Raw genomic sequence first — 15,975 nt, 5'->3', positions numbered from 1 at the left:
ACTTCTTTGCTCTGGCCCTTCCTGAGATCCACCCCATTCCTCTAATTATAGGTTGTCTTAACTTACAATAATATCGTAATTTTTAATCATTGTAACCTTCCCTGGGACCTTATGATAAAGGATGGGTCAAGAGGAGGAGGAGGAGAAAAGAGCATGCCAGGGAATGGGGAATCCAAGCCCCCCTCCCTTAATCCCCCCACTACACCCTCAAACTAGCCTGGCATGTCCCCTCTTCAGCTCCACAGTAGTACAGTAAAGTTTACTGGTGTTTCTGAGCAAGTGAAATCTGACACTGGAATCCCCCTCTCCCCACAAGTGATTCCTATTTTCCCTGGAGCACCCTCGCAGGTTGTAGGTTTGCTGGGCCTGTCACCTAATCAACTTGTCTGCTCTGCATGCCAGCTCCCTTCAGTAAAGTAATTACAGTGAACTGTCAGCATAGAGCCACAAGTTAAAGTGCACCTTGCACTGCCCCATTTGTTTTAACAGATGTAGATAGAGGGTTGCACATCATGCTGAATTGGGTAATGGAGCTAGAAGAAGGAGAAGGAGAAGGAGAAGGAGGAGAAAGAGGAGAAGGAGAAGGAGAAGGAGAAGAAGAAGAAGCAACAACAACAACAACAACAACGATATGGCCATGTTTAGTTATCCTTTTGTACAAGGTGAAGTTTCACTATTCAAGCTGGGCAAAAGGCATTTTCATTGAGGTTTGTGTGAATATTCCTGAACCATTTTTTTTGCCTTGAGTGCCTAGTAGAGAATTTTCATGAACAGCTAAAGTGAATGCGTAATTGGAACACTGCATCACCATAGCTTTTGGACTGTAATGGATGTTTTATCAACACATTCTGTAAAAATTAATTAGATGCTTCGCATGCGTGCGTGCGTGGGAGAAGCTTCCTGAAAATATTCTGTTGATAAAAAAGGGTGCATTTAACTCTTTGTTGTGTGCAAGCTTATATCATGCTTCAACAAAATATGCACACCAGTTTCAAGACCCAAATGCCCATCTTGGCCCAAAGTAAATCTAAAATGAACAGTTCATTTTGGAATACTAAAGTAGTGCTGCAGTAGAATGAAACTTTTTGTGCCAAGACAGACAGTTACTTAGCATGAAATGGGCACCTCAAGAGCTTCAAAAACAAAAGAATCAGAACAGGTTTCATTCAGCGTATGAAACAAATGTCTCAGGAAAAACCATGTTACAACAGTTTGACCCATCAAACAATCAATCAACCTTTATTTTAAGCAGCATTACTCAACCTGTAGTGTAACACCAGCTGCAAAGACACAGCATTTCAGCATACTGTTGACCTAATACTGTGATTAATGCTGTGAGCTACACCCAGCCTAGCTTTTCTAATCTCTAGGCTTTCTAATTTATACCAGAGATGGATAGGCTATCAGTAGGGAATTATGAGGATTAGTTGCTGTTTATCTCTCCCTTGCAGAGACACTTCTCTGCTTATGGAATTATCATAAACCCTCCAGCTACATTGCTACTTCCGTACTTACTCAGAAGTCTGGCTGCTTACTACAAAGGTTGAAAAATGGTGACCAAATTGTTATTAAAATGTTATAGTGGGCAAACGAGCTTTTGGAAATTCATTTGTGTACCTTTGCCAAAATGTCATGTTGCTTCACTAGAAATGTGTGTGCTTTGCAAACCAGCTTGCATTTATCCCAAATCAATCAACACCGTCTTCTCCATATCAATTAAAATGTAATGCAATGCTTGAAGATTTCCCAAAGTATAATCATAGGTAAAATTGCTAACCAAGCATACATACCAGTGTTTTATCGGTTGTTAAGTTATACAAGTACCTTCTAATTTTAGTGTTATCCCAAATGGAAATATTATGGCTAATTATAACAATACAATTAGCTGTATTAAAATAAAATGTATTGAGCATACAGCAGTCATTTTATTTTATACTTATAACTCCAAACCAGTGATCTATGGACAAAAGAGAGATGAAGCAAGAACTTTAAAAGAATAATTTTATCTATTTCTTTCTAAAATGGATTTTTTTGGGGGGGAAACCCTATTAGTCCCTTTCTGATCTTTTATTGTTTTTATTCCTTTCTGCTCCCTTCTCTGAAAATGAATCCCGACCTTTTGCCCCTTGCCTTATGGAGGTTAAGAAATAAGACAAGTGCTGATGGTAGAGTATACCGTAGTATATAAAAAAGGAACTTGGATCATATGGTGAAAATAAAACAATTCACCTCAACTTCCCATTGTACCCAGCTTTCAAGATGCTTGATATGGTACCCTAAAAACTTTTTGTTTACACTTCAAGGTCAGAACAGTGTGTTTGTATACACACACACTTAGGCAAAGGGAGAGCAGTGTTTTTCTGTTTCACATCCAGGCATATCAAGCGACACATGTTAGCTGTGCAAAAAAAACCCCGAAAACCTTTCTCTTACCATTCTGCTTGCCATAGAACTTGGAAATGTCTTTGCATTATCAAGACAGGTATGTTTCTATTAATCTATGGAAGATCTGGCAACTTTCCCACAGATTTGCTTCAAGCATAATAATCTATTAATATAAATTGCAAATCTCTCCCCATCCCCTTCTCTCTGTCTAAGAATGTAAGTACACATTACTGGATCAGACATGGACAAGGATTCCCTAAAGATGCACATATATTTCTAAATAACTGAAGGCTGTTATAACTGCACTTGCTGGTTAAAGCTCTTCAAATGACATAGAAGCTTTAGAAACCTAAAAGTTGCTGACAGAGAGACAGACACAGAATTGCTATTTGACCTCTGCATAGAGAGTCAAAAAGCCAATTGGGGGTGATTTTCATGGGGAACATGACATGGGAAAAGGGTTAACCGATCCTCACACAGCAGAATGGTCCTGATAAGGCCCTAATACTCATCCTCATGGCTGCTATTCAATTTGTGGATATGGGGGGTCCAATCAAGACTATCGTGGCTCTTATATATCCATTATCCTTTACTTATACACACACACACAGAGAGAGAGAGAGAGAGAGAGAGAGAGAGAGAGACAGACAGACAGACAGACAGACAGACAGACAGACAGACAGACAGACTAGATAGTGCTTTTTAATGTCATGGTCAGCATATTTAAATGTAATTTCTTTATGTTTTATAAGCCACATTAAATTATTCAGTGTGCATACTCTGAAAATTAAACCTGTTACTACTCTACCCCATTTTCCAATGCAATAGAAAGTATAGTCTGAAAAAGTATGGCTATTCTTGCATTTTCCAAAGCCAAGCTGGTTTACACTGTAGTGTTCTTGTCTTTCTCCAATGATGTGCAAGAGAGATATCTGTTTCTATAAGAAGCATACATTCTCAGCAAGCACTTTAGTTTTATCCTATTCGGAAAACAGGAGCCAACCACAAAACTTTTGCCATTCCCGGGTAAAGGGGAAGTAGGATTATAATAACACTTCTGAACTCTTAATTGTTTATTTCAAAAGTGGCACTTGAAAATTTGCACAAAATTCAAAGTCCAGTCCAAGCATGTGGAACAATAATTCAAACTGACACTTTCAATTTATGTTGCTCAACTGTGTTACACAGCGACATCCTCCAACACGAATACAAAAATAAGGAAGAACTATATATTCTCAGTCAAGTATTTTGGGGAAATACCTGTAATGTGTGCACTGTTGGGTAGCCAGCTGTTATGAAAGAGCTCTCCTAAAACAATGCTGTCATTAAGTCGGATTTTCACCAACATGAGCTACAAAAATCCGCCCTTGGCTTAGACTCCAGACATTGCGTGAAGATCACCACTTGCTTTAAATACAAAGTTCAGGCACTGATCCTCTCCCAGCTGAGACCTTCACAAAGCTATTCTTACTTTCAGATTACTGATAGATCTTAGCTCTGAATGTAATTGTGTCATTCTATAAATACCTGTGGGAGTATATTCTGTTGCACATTTGGAAATGCTTCCTCTTCACCTCCATCATTATCCCCTCCCCACTTTTTAGTTGAGAGTTCTGGGATAAAGCTACGCAGTTAAAAGGGCAAATGCGGAAATTATTACACTCGCACTGCTTTCAAACTGCTTTTCCTTTTACAGATAAAAACGAGAACATTCTCTCAGGAATCACCATGTTTTAAAGCTTCAGACAATGCTTATAAAGACACTAAAGGGAGCTTTGATGCTAAAAGCAAAGGAAACGTTGCAGAGATTTCAACATGCTATCGTCATCAGCTAGTTACGGGAACTATATTAAGTGAAGCATATATCAATGCTGCAGACTTTGAATAAGAAAAACTGAAGAAAGAGGTCTGGAAGATTGGAGAGAGAGAGAGAGAGAGAGAGAGAGAGAGAGAGAGAGAGAGAGAGAGAGAGAGAGAGAGAACACAAAACTAAGCACAGCAGCTGTGGGAAAAGTGAGAGCTACTCATGTGGATAGCATAATGTTGCACCATCAATCTTAAAAAGATGGCTCTCAAAGTTGGGAAGTGACTATCCAGGGCTGAACTCATCTGGAGTAAAGGGGCAAGCATTTTGTCATACATAAAGGATGCAGAGTGAAAAATGGCATATGCTCTTCTTGCTCCCTGTTTTTTTGGACACACACACACAAAATGGGAAGTTGTATTTTCTTCATAAAGTTTCCATGCACACACATACACACATGCGCCACATGCTGATATAACCCAGTATTCAAAAATGTTACCTAATGAAATTTACTGTGAGGGGGGGGGGAAACCACCCAGATTCCCGGGAGCCCAATGCCTTTGAAATTTGCTTGCAAGCTTAAGCTACTGCAGCAGGTTAATTACAGCAGCCTGCCTGTTGAGGGGCTGGATTGGTTTCTGTTAGGTGGGCTGGAAGCACTCACCTGGCCCTCCCCAATCAGCCGCATCCCTGTGGTATATTGGGAAGGAGAGGAGCAAAGTGGCAGTGAGGTGAGGTGGTGGCAGTGCAAACACACTAGTGGAGTCAAACCAGCACTCCTGCCAATGCATTTGCACTGCACTTTCTCGTTTCCTCCCCACCCCTTTCCCTCCCAGTTCACTGCAGCAATGTGGGTGGATGGGAGGTCAGGTAAGTGCTGCTGCCTCACCCCACCGACTGCTACTGCTTGAATGCTTGCATACCCTGCAGCTAGCGTATATATATATATATATATATATATATATATATATATATATAGCTGATCTTGAGTTTAAAACTGGGGGCTCGCTCTGGAGTTCTCGTAACATTTTCCTCATTCTTTCAGATCCAGCATATTATTGTACTGATTTCTTCTCCTTTAGTTTAAATATAACACTGCACATTTAAGCACCAATAAAAAACAACAACCCCTAAATCTAGCAAATATTAAAAATTCTACTTCAGTATGTGGTAAATGTGATTGTGGAGAATGTGATGGAGAATCGAAACTTATCAGAGAACACCCAGATTTTCAGTGTGTTTTCATTCTCCTGTTATTCATGCTCACTGCTCTCTCTCACCACATATCTTGCTCTAAGAATGATGCTGCAGGCAATGCAGCAAGCAAGAGTGGAAACATTCACTTTAAAATCCTTAGTTTCTTAAGAAAAGTGCTGTTGAAGCTTCCATATCTAATGCAGACATGTCACATGGGTACACTGGAAAGAAAAACCCTAAGGGGGATCTCTCTTTTTGAATACTCTGCCCCATATTCTGCTACACTGAATCTAACAACATTCTGTAACTACATTTAACAAAGAGGAGGAAAAAGGACTACTGATAAAAAAGGTTCCTTAAAATAGAAGCAATTTGATGCTGTAAACAAGTTGCATTATTACTTCCAGTGGCAGATACAAAGTATTGCTACTGAACATTGATTTACCTATGCCAGGACCTATGCAGAATCTAGAATTGGCACATATATAAACCCGACCAGAATATCTCTACTAAGACAGTAGGGGATAACGGCAAGGAATTCACAAACATATTAAGCAATGAAGGGCAGGTATCATGGGGAAATGGTGGTTCAAAAAAACAATGAAGTATCTCCTTGAAACTTGTTCATGTACAAGAACAAAAGCTGAATTATTCAGCCATGAACATTATCAGAATACACACATATTAGGGATGTAGGACCCAAATAATGAGGTAAATCAGGACGATTCAGGGGTCTCCTGTCCTCCCAAACCAAAGTGTGTTTTAATCCCCTGCTCCAAACACACAAAAATAAAAACCCAGTTGGATCAGGGCCCTCACAAAGCCCTGTGTCAATCTATCACTTTCTGTGCTTTTCTGTGCCATATTATTTTCTGGTCTATACGCTTGTCTAAACTGATGGGTTTTGGAAGAAATGAGGCAGACCCAATTGTTGCCTGAATAGCATTGGATTATTGTTATTATTATTGTAAAGCACAGCAGCAGAGGATTTTTTTTAAAAAAGTTCCTTAAAATCAAATCAATTCAAGAACCAGCTCGAAGAAGTAGCAAAGAATATTATTTTTATTCTATACACTTCTGTGTTGAACCTTTGCAAATACCCACTGAACTACAGCAAAAAGTACTCCATCAGTGAGCACTGGGTCCTGTTTACCTTTTCATTTTCTTTCCTTTCAACATGGCCAATGCATAGTGTTTACAGATGCTTATGTAAGTTGTGATCAGCTCCAATATGCTGGAGAGCACCCCCTTTTAAAAAAAACCAATGACATGCATTCCCCCCCCCCTCATTTTCATGCAGGCTTAGTTTACCACAAAGTAACTACAATGAAATGCTTTAAAAAGACCCATTAAATATTCCTTTTGAATTAGGGCGAGAGCACCAGAGCTCCTCTAAATGAAGTTATTAAAAAATCAAGATAGACATTTATGTAATGTGAGGGCTGGCACAAATTGCAACATGTCGAGAGTGAAAGTTATGTAAAATCTTTTGAAATATGTCACTTCTCACCACTTCAGAATATGTATATATAAACCCAATCAGAATATCTTTTACAAGCTAGTAACTCACAAGTGAAAGGACGCGGGTGGCCCTGTGGGTTAAACTACAGAGCCTAGGGCTTGCCGAACAGAAGGTTGGCCATTTGAATCCCCTTGACGGGTTGATCTCCTGTTGCTCGGTCCCTGCTCCTGCCAACCTAGCAGTTCAAAAGCACGTCAAAGTGCAAGTAGATAAATAGGTACCACTCCGGCGGGAAGGTAAACGGTGTTTACCAGTGTTTCTTCCAGCCTCAAAGCACATCTGTTGCCAAATTTGCTTTTGCTACACCTATCCTTATCTTACAAGGCCCCACCCTCCACTCAGCATAGTGTTCATTGCTGTTGCTCTATTTATAAACCTGCCTTGGTGCAGTAGACTGGGTGATGAACTGCTTCTATCTCAGCAGCTCTATAATTTCCAAGAACGTACAGTGTTTTACAAGGATATTTAATTCAAATCAAAATTTATGCTATGGATTGGAAACCCACTAAACTTAACAGCTGGACAAAAAGTTCAGAACACAACTCAGTTATATCAACTTCATTATAAATTCTTTGACACCACAATGGGTTCTGAAATAGAGAATATAGTGAAAAACAGTTATCTAATTAAGAGTCCAGACAATCCAACAAATGAACATGCAGATGTTTTATTCTAATGCAGAGACCTCCAGACAAAAGACCTGAATCATTATGCACATCATAGGCATAACTATGCCCCACTAAATGAAGTGCTGAAGAATTTTACAAAGAGGAGGTAGAAACCTCGCAATTTTCAAAGGTGGATAACGTCTAACTGGAGTGCAAGAATGTGTGTGTACGTAGAGGAAGACAGTACCTACATGTGAAAGTAACCCCCTCAAAACGCTCTCAAATTTATATAATTCCTTTACTAAAAATGCAAGAAGGAATTTCCTCAGCTCCAAATAAAATGCTATTGTTATTTATGTTGTTGTTGCTATGAAGAATAAAAATGCACTTTAATTTAAGAATGACTGCTAACATTGGAATACTGATTGAGCTGAGTGAATTCAAGCTGCTCAGTCCTACTCTCTTGCCCCAGAGGACTTCGAGTTGGTGTTTGACATCTGCTGACTGCCAACAAAGGAAGCCCCTTTATATCATGAGCTGAGTGAGATCTAGATTCCTACACCCACTCCTGTGCCACAGAGGACATGCTGCCTGGCAAACTGACATCAAGGTGTGATTGCTTACATCACAGGCTCAGGGGATTTGGGGAGTTGAAGCCAGGTATGACACCAGGGACACGGGTGGCGCTGTGGTCTAAACCACAGAGCCTAGGGCTTGCTAATTGGAAGGTCGGCAGTTTGAATCCCCGTGACGGGGTGAGTTCCCATTGTTTGGTCCCAGCTCCCGCCCACCTAGCAGTTCGAAAGCACGTCAAGTGCAAGTAGATAAATAGGGACCGCTCCGGCAGGAAGGTAAACGGTGTTTCCGTGCGCTGCTCTGGTTTGCCAGAAGCAGTTTAGTCATGCTAGCCACATGACCTGGAAGCTGTCTGTGGACAAACGTCGGCTCCCTCGGCCTATAGAGCAATATGAGCGCACAACTCCTGAGTTGTCCACGACTGGACCTAACGGTCAGGGGTACCTTTACCTTTTTATGACACGAGGGAAAAATAAGAATGGAGGAAGAAAAAGATGAGGGCAGAAAATGCTTCCGGAATATTCCTAGTTCCATTTAGACACTATGCAATTTCTATTTCAGTACTAGATTTGTGTGATTTTACCGTGAGAATTTATAAGCTGCTCTCAGGGCTATAAACTTGAATATATTTAATCAAGATACATCAGGCAAAGAATTAGCCCATTATCAGAGAATAAATTGTTGTGTGGACAGTGTACTTTCCAGATCAAGAATCCAACCAACTGCTTAATTGTTCATCTTCATGAAAATAAATGAACAAACTCTATGTTGAGTAATACACTAAAGTACATTTATTTTGCTTCTGATGCTGCAGTACTAAACACACCAGGGTGTAAGTTTAGTTGAAATCAGTGTGTCTTATTTCTTAGTAAACACATCTTGGACTGTGCTGCATGTCATTTTATATAGAAATGAGGGTTACCATTCTGGAATTAACTATTTTCCCTGCGCCTCAAAATGTAAATGCTAACAATATATGCAGAATTTTCATAGTGTAGAAGGAGTTGGATTTTCAAATACAGGTTAAAAATATTCTGGCCATCTGTAGAAGTTACATTACTTTTCATGATGTTTCCACGGCAGACTTTTTCCTCAAGAAGCTTGAACAGATGGTTAGAGCGCCATTGTCTACTTGCTTGTATCCATGAAGATAATTTAGAGCCTTTTGAAATCCTCAGAAATATGGCCCTTGTTTTTTCTGAAGGAGGTCTGTCTGCAAAAAGAATTTAAAATAAACAAAAATTCACTGAGTACACATATTCATTAGGAATTTATGAATACAAACTCTGCATTACAGGATAACCTTTTATAAAAGCAATAATTTTCATGAGGTAACAAACAAGTGACAGACCTGATAGAAAATAAAATAAAATATTGTAGTTATGGCAGTGCTGCTCAGAGTTACAATATGCATATTTATCATATTGAAGAATTTATAGATTTTATACATGGTCATCTTAGTAAATGTAAAATATCAAATTCATAAATCAGAATGCAAAGATTAATATAAAATGCTTCTCACAGCATCGTAACTGACATGAAGCTTGTCTGCTAACTCTTAACTGCACTCTATGAAGTAAAAAAGAAAATAAAAGAAATTATAACATATCCCTCTTGAAAATATTCACTGATGCTAGCAAAAATAGTTTTCAGTGGGCAGCCATGTAGTTGAAGCATGGGACCTGAGATGTTTTTAATGACTAAAAAAGGGTCACGTCATCAGATTTGTGGAATGCTATCCTGAGTTGGCAAGTAAAGGTAACTTGCAACTTACACATATTTAACTTGCATGCATTCAGCTTTACACACTTGCCAAAAATAAAAATCACAAAAAATAAAGAGGGTAGAAAGACTTTCGGCTATTGACTGTCTGGCTCCGAAGCCCCCTCTCCGATTGCATGAAACCTGGACAGCCCCGTGGTTTTCCCTGGAACTGAGGGAGAGGAAACAATCGCTGAGATGGCTAGAGCGCCGGTGGCAGAAAACTCATTCTTAATTGGATTGGACACGGGTCAGAGCTCAACGTTGAGCCTACCAAGTGGCGATAGCGACTGCGAAGAGGACTTTCTTCACTGCCTCTATTGCATCTGCAAAAAATAGCAGCAGGAGACTCTTCACAATTTAACAGAACCACCTTTGCCATCAGGGCCTTGTAAAGACCCCAAGATCTCCTGCAACGACTTTGCAAAGTTTTTTTGCAGATAAAGTTGCTCAGATTCAGAAGGAGGTGGACTCCACCATGGGAGCAGGGCTGGGGTGGGAGAGTGTTGAGTCCTGTCTAGTCTAGTTGCATGTAATCAATTCCAATCTGTTACCTCCAAGGATGTGGACAGGCTGCTTGGACAAGTGAAACCAACCACCTGTCTCCTTGATCCTTGCCCATCCTGGCTAATAAAAGTGACCCAGGAAGGGCTGGGTGATGGGCTCTGTGGGGTGGTGAATGCTTACCTCTGTGAGGGAGCATTCCCAGACCCACTGAAAGAGGGGGTCATTAAACCGCTTCTTAAAAAAATCTTTAGACCCGGCCAGTATGGCCAACTATTGCCCAGTCTCAAATCTTCCATTCTTGGGCAAGATGATTGAGCAGGTGGTTGCTGAACAACTCTAAGCATGCCTGGAGGATGCAGACCATTTGGATCCCTTCCAATCGGGATTCAGGCCTCATAATGGGACTGAAACTTCCTTGGTCGCGCTGGTCGATGATCTCTGGCGAGCTAAGGACAAAGGTGAAAGCTGTTTCCTAGTTCTGCTGGATCTCTCCATTGACCATAACACCCTTCTGGGCCGTCTAGAGGAGCTGGGAGCACTGTTATACAGTGGTTCCCCTTTCCTCCTGGGCCATGTCCAGAAAGTGGTGGTGGGGGATGAGTGTTCAGACCCCTGGGCCCTCACTTGTGGGGTGCCTCAGGGTTCTGTCCTCTCCCCCATGCTTTGTAACTTCTATATCAGGCATCCCCAAACTTCGGCCCTCCAGATGTTTTGGACTACAATTCCCATCTTCCTTGACCACTGGTCCTGCTAGCTAGAGATCATGGGAGTTGTAGGCCAAAACATCTGGAGGGCCGCAGTTTGGGGGTGCCTGATCTATATGAAGCTGCTGGGAGATATCATCAGGGGGGTTGGGCTGGGTGTCCATCAATATGTGGATGGTACCCAGCTCTACCCCTCTTTCAAATCAGAACCAGTGAAGGCGATGAAGGTCCTGTGTGAGTGTCTGGAGGGAGTTGGAGGATGGATGGTGGCTAACAGACTGAGGTTGAATCCTGACAAAACAGAAGTACTGTTTTGGGGGGGCAGGGGGCAGGCGGTGTGGTCCTGAATGGGGCAACAGTACCCCTGAAGGAGCAGGTGCGCAGCCTGGGAGTCATTTTGGACTCATAGCTGTCCATGGAGGCACAAGTCAATTCTGTGTCCAGGGCAGCTGTTTACCAGCTCCATCTGGTACGCAGGATGAGACCCCATCTGCCTGCGGACTGTCTCGCCAGAGCGGTGCATGCTCTAGTTATCTCCCACTTGGATTATTGCAACACGTTCTACGTGGGGCTACCTTTGAAGGTGACCCAGAAACTACAATTGATCCAGAATGCGGCAGCTTGACTGGTGACTGGGATCAGCCGCTGAAACCGCATAACACCGGTCTTGAAATACCTACATTGGCTCCCAGTACATTTCCGGGCACAATTCTAAGTGTTGGTGCTGACTTTTAAAGCCCTAAACGGCCTCGGCCCAGTATACCTGAAGGAGCGTCTCCATCCCCATCGTTCTGCCCAGACACTGAAGTCCAGCACCGAGGGCCTTCTGGTGGTTCCCTCACTGCGAGAAGTGAAGTTACAGGGAACCAAGCAGAGGGCCTTCTCGGTAGTGGCTCCTGCCCTGTGGAACGCCCTCCCATCAGATGGAATAAACAACTATGTGACATTTGGAAGACATCTGAAGGCAGCCCTGTTTAGGGAAGTTTTTTAATGGTTGATGTTTTAATTTATTTTTAATCTCCTGTTGTAAGCCACCCAGAGTGGCTGGGGAAACCTAGCCAGATGGGTGGGGTATAAGTAATAAATTTATTATTATTATTATTATTATTATTATTATTATTATTAGGCAGTCCCACCTGCCACTGAACCCAACGTGTTTTGTCTATACAAAATTTTGGCTTTACACACTATCCCTGGGACGTAACCCCCATGTAAGTTAAGAGTTACCTGTGTATAAACTTGGTGTATACAGAAAACTGTATACAGAAACCATTATTTTCACTTGTTTTACTTCCTCTTTTTTTTACCTCTTATGATTCCTAGTATTGGTGATTGATTATGAATAGATTGCATATTGATATTTCTTGACTTTATTTCATTTACATTCCTAGGAATTTGGGTTGGAGTCAAGGACAACTTGTTTTACTTCCTCTTTTTTTACCTCTTATTATTCCTAGTATTGGTGATTGATTATGAATAGATTGCATATTGATATTTCTTGACTTTATTTCATTTACATTCCTAGGAATTTGGGTTGGAGTCAAGGACAACTTTATAAGCTCATCAAGGAGTCAATGAACTCAGAATATGGGAAACCCTGATAGCAATGAGGTCAGAGAGAAATTAAATTCAAGACATTTGGATTGTGATAAGTCTTCTAAAGCTTAGATGAATGTAAAATAATTACAAAGATCATTCATAAAGCAGTATTGATAATACTATAAAAATCCTGAAATTTGCCAACTAATTAACAGGTGTATATTATGCCATAATAAACGTGTTAATCTAAGGTGTCACAAGAGTCTTTGTTGTTTTAATAAAAATAAGTAGACCATCTTGAAATTGCATCACTACTGCATAAAAAATGCAAAAATTAGATGTATATATTCTATGGACATTTGTTGCAGAGTACTGGAATATTTGTCAAGGTCATAAATTTGTCTCACTTCAAGAAAGCTTTTCACCACCCACAACTGCTTATTTGCAGGTTGTTCCTAGGCAACAGCATTTAAATTAGTGAATGTTGGCAAAGAAATTTAAGATCTTTACAATAAAAGAATTGCATTGGTGGACTGTATCAAAGATTATTTCAGTCTAGCATTCAGTCTCTAACAAATGGTCACCCAATGCATGCAGTAGGACAGCTTACTTCAACAGATGTTTTGGACTACAACTACAACAATCTCTGACCATTGATTATGCTGGTTGGGGCAGAGTTATAGATGTAGTCCAACAACATCTAGAGGGCATCACATTGGGGCAGGCTGCAAAAGAAATGTACAAGCAGAGCCTGATTAAAGAGTCATTTTTCCAGAACAACAAACCTAGATGGTTCACTACAGGCCCATTTCCTCTTAGGGTTAAAAAAGAAAGAAAAAGGATTAGGATTAATTGAAGATGAAACATGGATTTTATTCAAATGAGAATTCCAAAATATAACTAAGTTCTCTCTCTCTCTCTCTCTCTCTCTCTCTCTCTCTCTCTCTCTCTCTCTCTCTCTCACACACACACACACACACACACACACACACACAGCATGTCACACTTCTATTGCAACTGCCACAGTGGTGAAATGTTAAGATGACACCAAATTCTGCAAGTAGGAAACTCTGAATTAAAAGTAAACCATTTCCAAGTGCATTTTTGGGGGGGACGGGGAACAACTTCAAAATGCTGCAACTCAATCTGTTACTTTCAATCCTCAGTTGTTTCAGAGCACAGTTCCAGTTGCCGTATTTTCTAAATTCTAGAGTTAAATCTACGTTCAGCTGACTCCTCTGATTAATAGCTCTAAACAACATGTTAGCTCTCTCTGTTGACTAAAACATTTTTGTTCAAAGCAAATCCTTTTCCCCTTGATGGAATTTCAGCACTGGAACAATGAGTCACCAAAGCTTGGTTTTGCCAGTGTAAGCTGCATGGAAAGTGCAATTGTTTTAAGAAATTTCTTATCCATCTTAACTAACCGTGAAATACAGTACTAGATGGACTATCCTGACATATGGCTCACATGATATTTATTATGCCAACAACAACAACAACAACAACAACAGGAAAAACAAGTGTGCGTACACACGAAAGCTCATACCAATGACAAACTTATTTGGTCTCTAAGGTGCTACTGGAAGGAAAAACAAGCTATGAGATCCCACAAATATATATTTTTGCTAAGTGTTTCTGTGTGTTAACATTAAAAAGGCAGAGATCAATACTACCTTAATTCCATAGCTGCAAAGTTCTCCCTTTTTTTTAAGGGAAATTCCATTATGCTGAATAGGCTTCCTCGCGAGAAAAGGGAAAACTTGGCCAGCTATGTTAATTCATGCATTGTTAGCTTTTGTCTGGCCAATCATATAAAGAGTCAGGCAACCAGGAGGGAGATGGCTTTACTGGCAGTGGCTCCTGAATTACAGAATAGCCTTCGTGGACAGCTTTGCTTGGCACCATCTTTGTGATCTCCTTTGTACCAGGTGACCTTTTATACAACTTTAAAATTCCTCCTAGTTTTAAAAATTGCATTTCAACTGCATTTTAAAAATTAAACGGCCTTTATTGTACTATTTAATGGATTATGTTTTGTGAGGATCTCAGATAATATATGTTATGGTGTGGCTACATGAATTCTGTACATGTTTTAATACGTTAAAACATGCATATCTTGCCTTTCTCTCACGACATCTCTAAAGGCAGCAAAAATGGGGTTCCTAAGTGGTTTGCATTTAGGTACTGACCCTTTCAGAGCTGCTTAACTTCAACAAGCTTCCTGCATCATATGCCTTCAGAATATAGCCTGATAATTTAAGGCTTTATAGAACAAATACATTGGAATTGAGTCCAGAAGCTTGCAAGTAACCAGTGTAACTGTTTAGGCACAGGTGTGATAAGATTATACTGATTTACAGCTGACACAAAGTAGGAAGCAGCACTCTGTACCAACGGGAGCTCATCAACTGTTTTCATGAGCAGCACCACGTAGAGCACATTACAGTAGTCTAATCTAATTAGGGACACAGGTGGCGCTGTGGGTTAAACCACAGAGCCTAGGGCTTGCTGATCAGAAGGTTGGCGGTTCGAATCTCTGCAACGGGGTGAGCTCCCGTTGCTCGGTCCCAGCTCCTGCCAACCTAGCAGTTCAAAAGCACGTCAAAGTGCAAGTAGATAAATAGGGACCGCTACAGCGGGAAGGTAAACGGCGTTTCCGTGTGCTGCTCTGGTTCACCAGAAGCGGCTTAGTCATGCTGGCCACATGACCTGGAAGCTGTACGCAGGCTCCCTCGGCCAACAGAGCAAGATGAGCGCCACAACCCCAGAGACGGTCACGACTGGACCTAATGATCAGGGGTCCTTTTACCTTTACCTTTTAATCTAATTAAGGCATGGGTTGTATATCTCTTGCAGCAGACTAACTCCTTAATTAAATCTTTGTCTGTGACTACTTCAGCATTGGATTTCCGCACAACCAGTAACTCCTTACTGTTTAGAACCAGGGTTGGAGTTTGGTCTTTAAAATTTCAGCAGGACTCTGTGTGAGGCCAACATTGGGTGCTCTCCACCTCCTGCCTTCCATTCTGCTCAATTCATTACATCATAGTTGTGCCCCCTAGGCTTGGTGCCGTGTGGCAGAACCAGTCATGCTGCCCTTAATCCACCTCTGTGATAACCCTCAAGTTCTAGGCAAAATATGTTATTTTCCTAATTAAGTTCAGAAAAGTAAAATTAATTTGATTTTTTTATATATATCTCCCAACTAGTTTACTTAACAAACTGAGACACTTAAAAGAATTAAGTGTAAGTAAATAAAACTTGGGAATCCTTGGGGCTTCTTTTTTATGGAAATCAAAGTATTTGAAGTGCGTTTTGAAGTGTGTATAGTTACATAATTTTAAGACGTTGTGTATGTATATAAACAAA

This window comes from Zootoca vivipara, chromosome 8 (genome assembly GCF_965207765.1).
Source record: "Zootoca vivipara chromosome 8, rZooViv2.hap1.1, whole genome shotgun sequence".
Lineage (NCBI taxonomy): Eukaryota > Metazoa > Chordata > Lepidosauria > Squamata > Lacertidae > Zootoca > Zootoca vivipara.
This window is presented reverse-complemented; position numbering follows the sequence as displayed.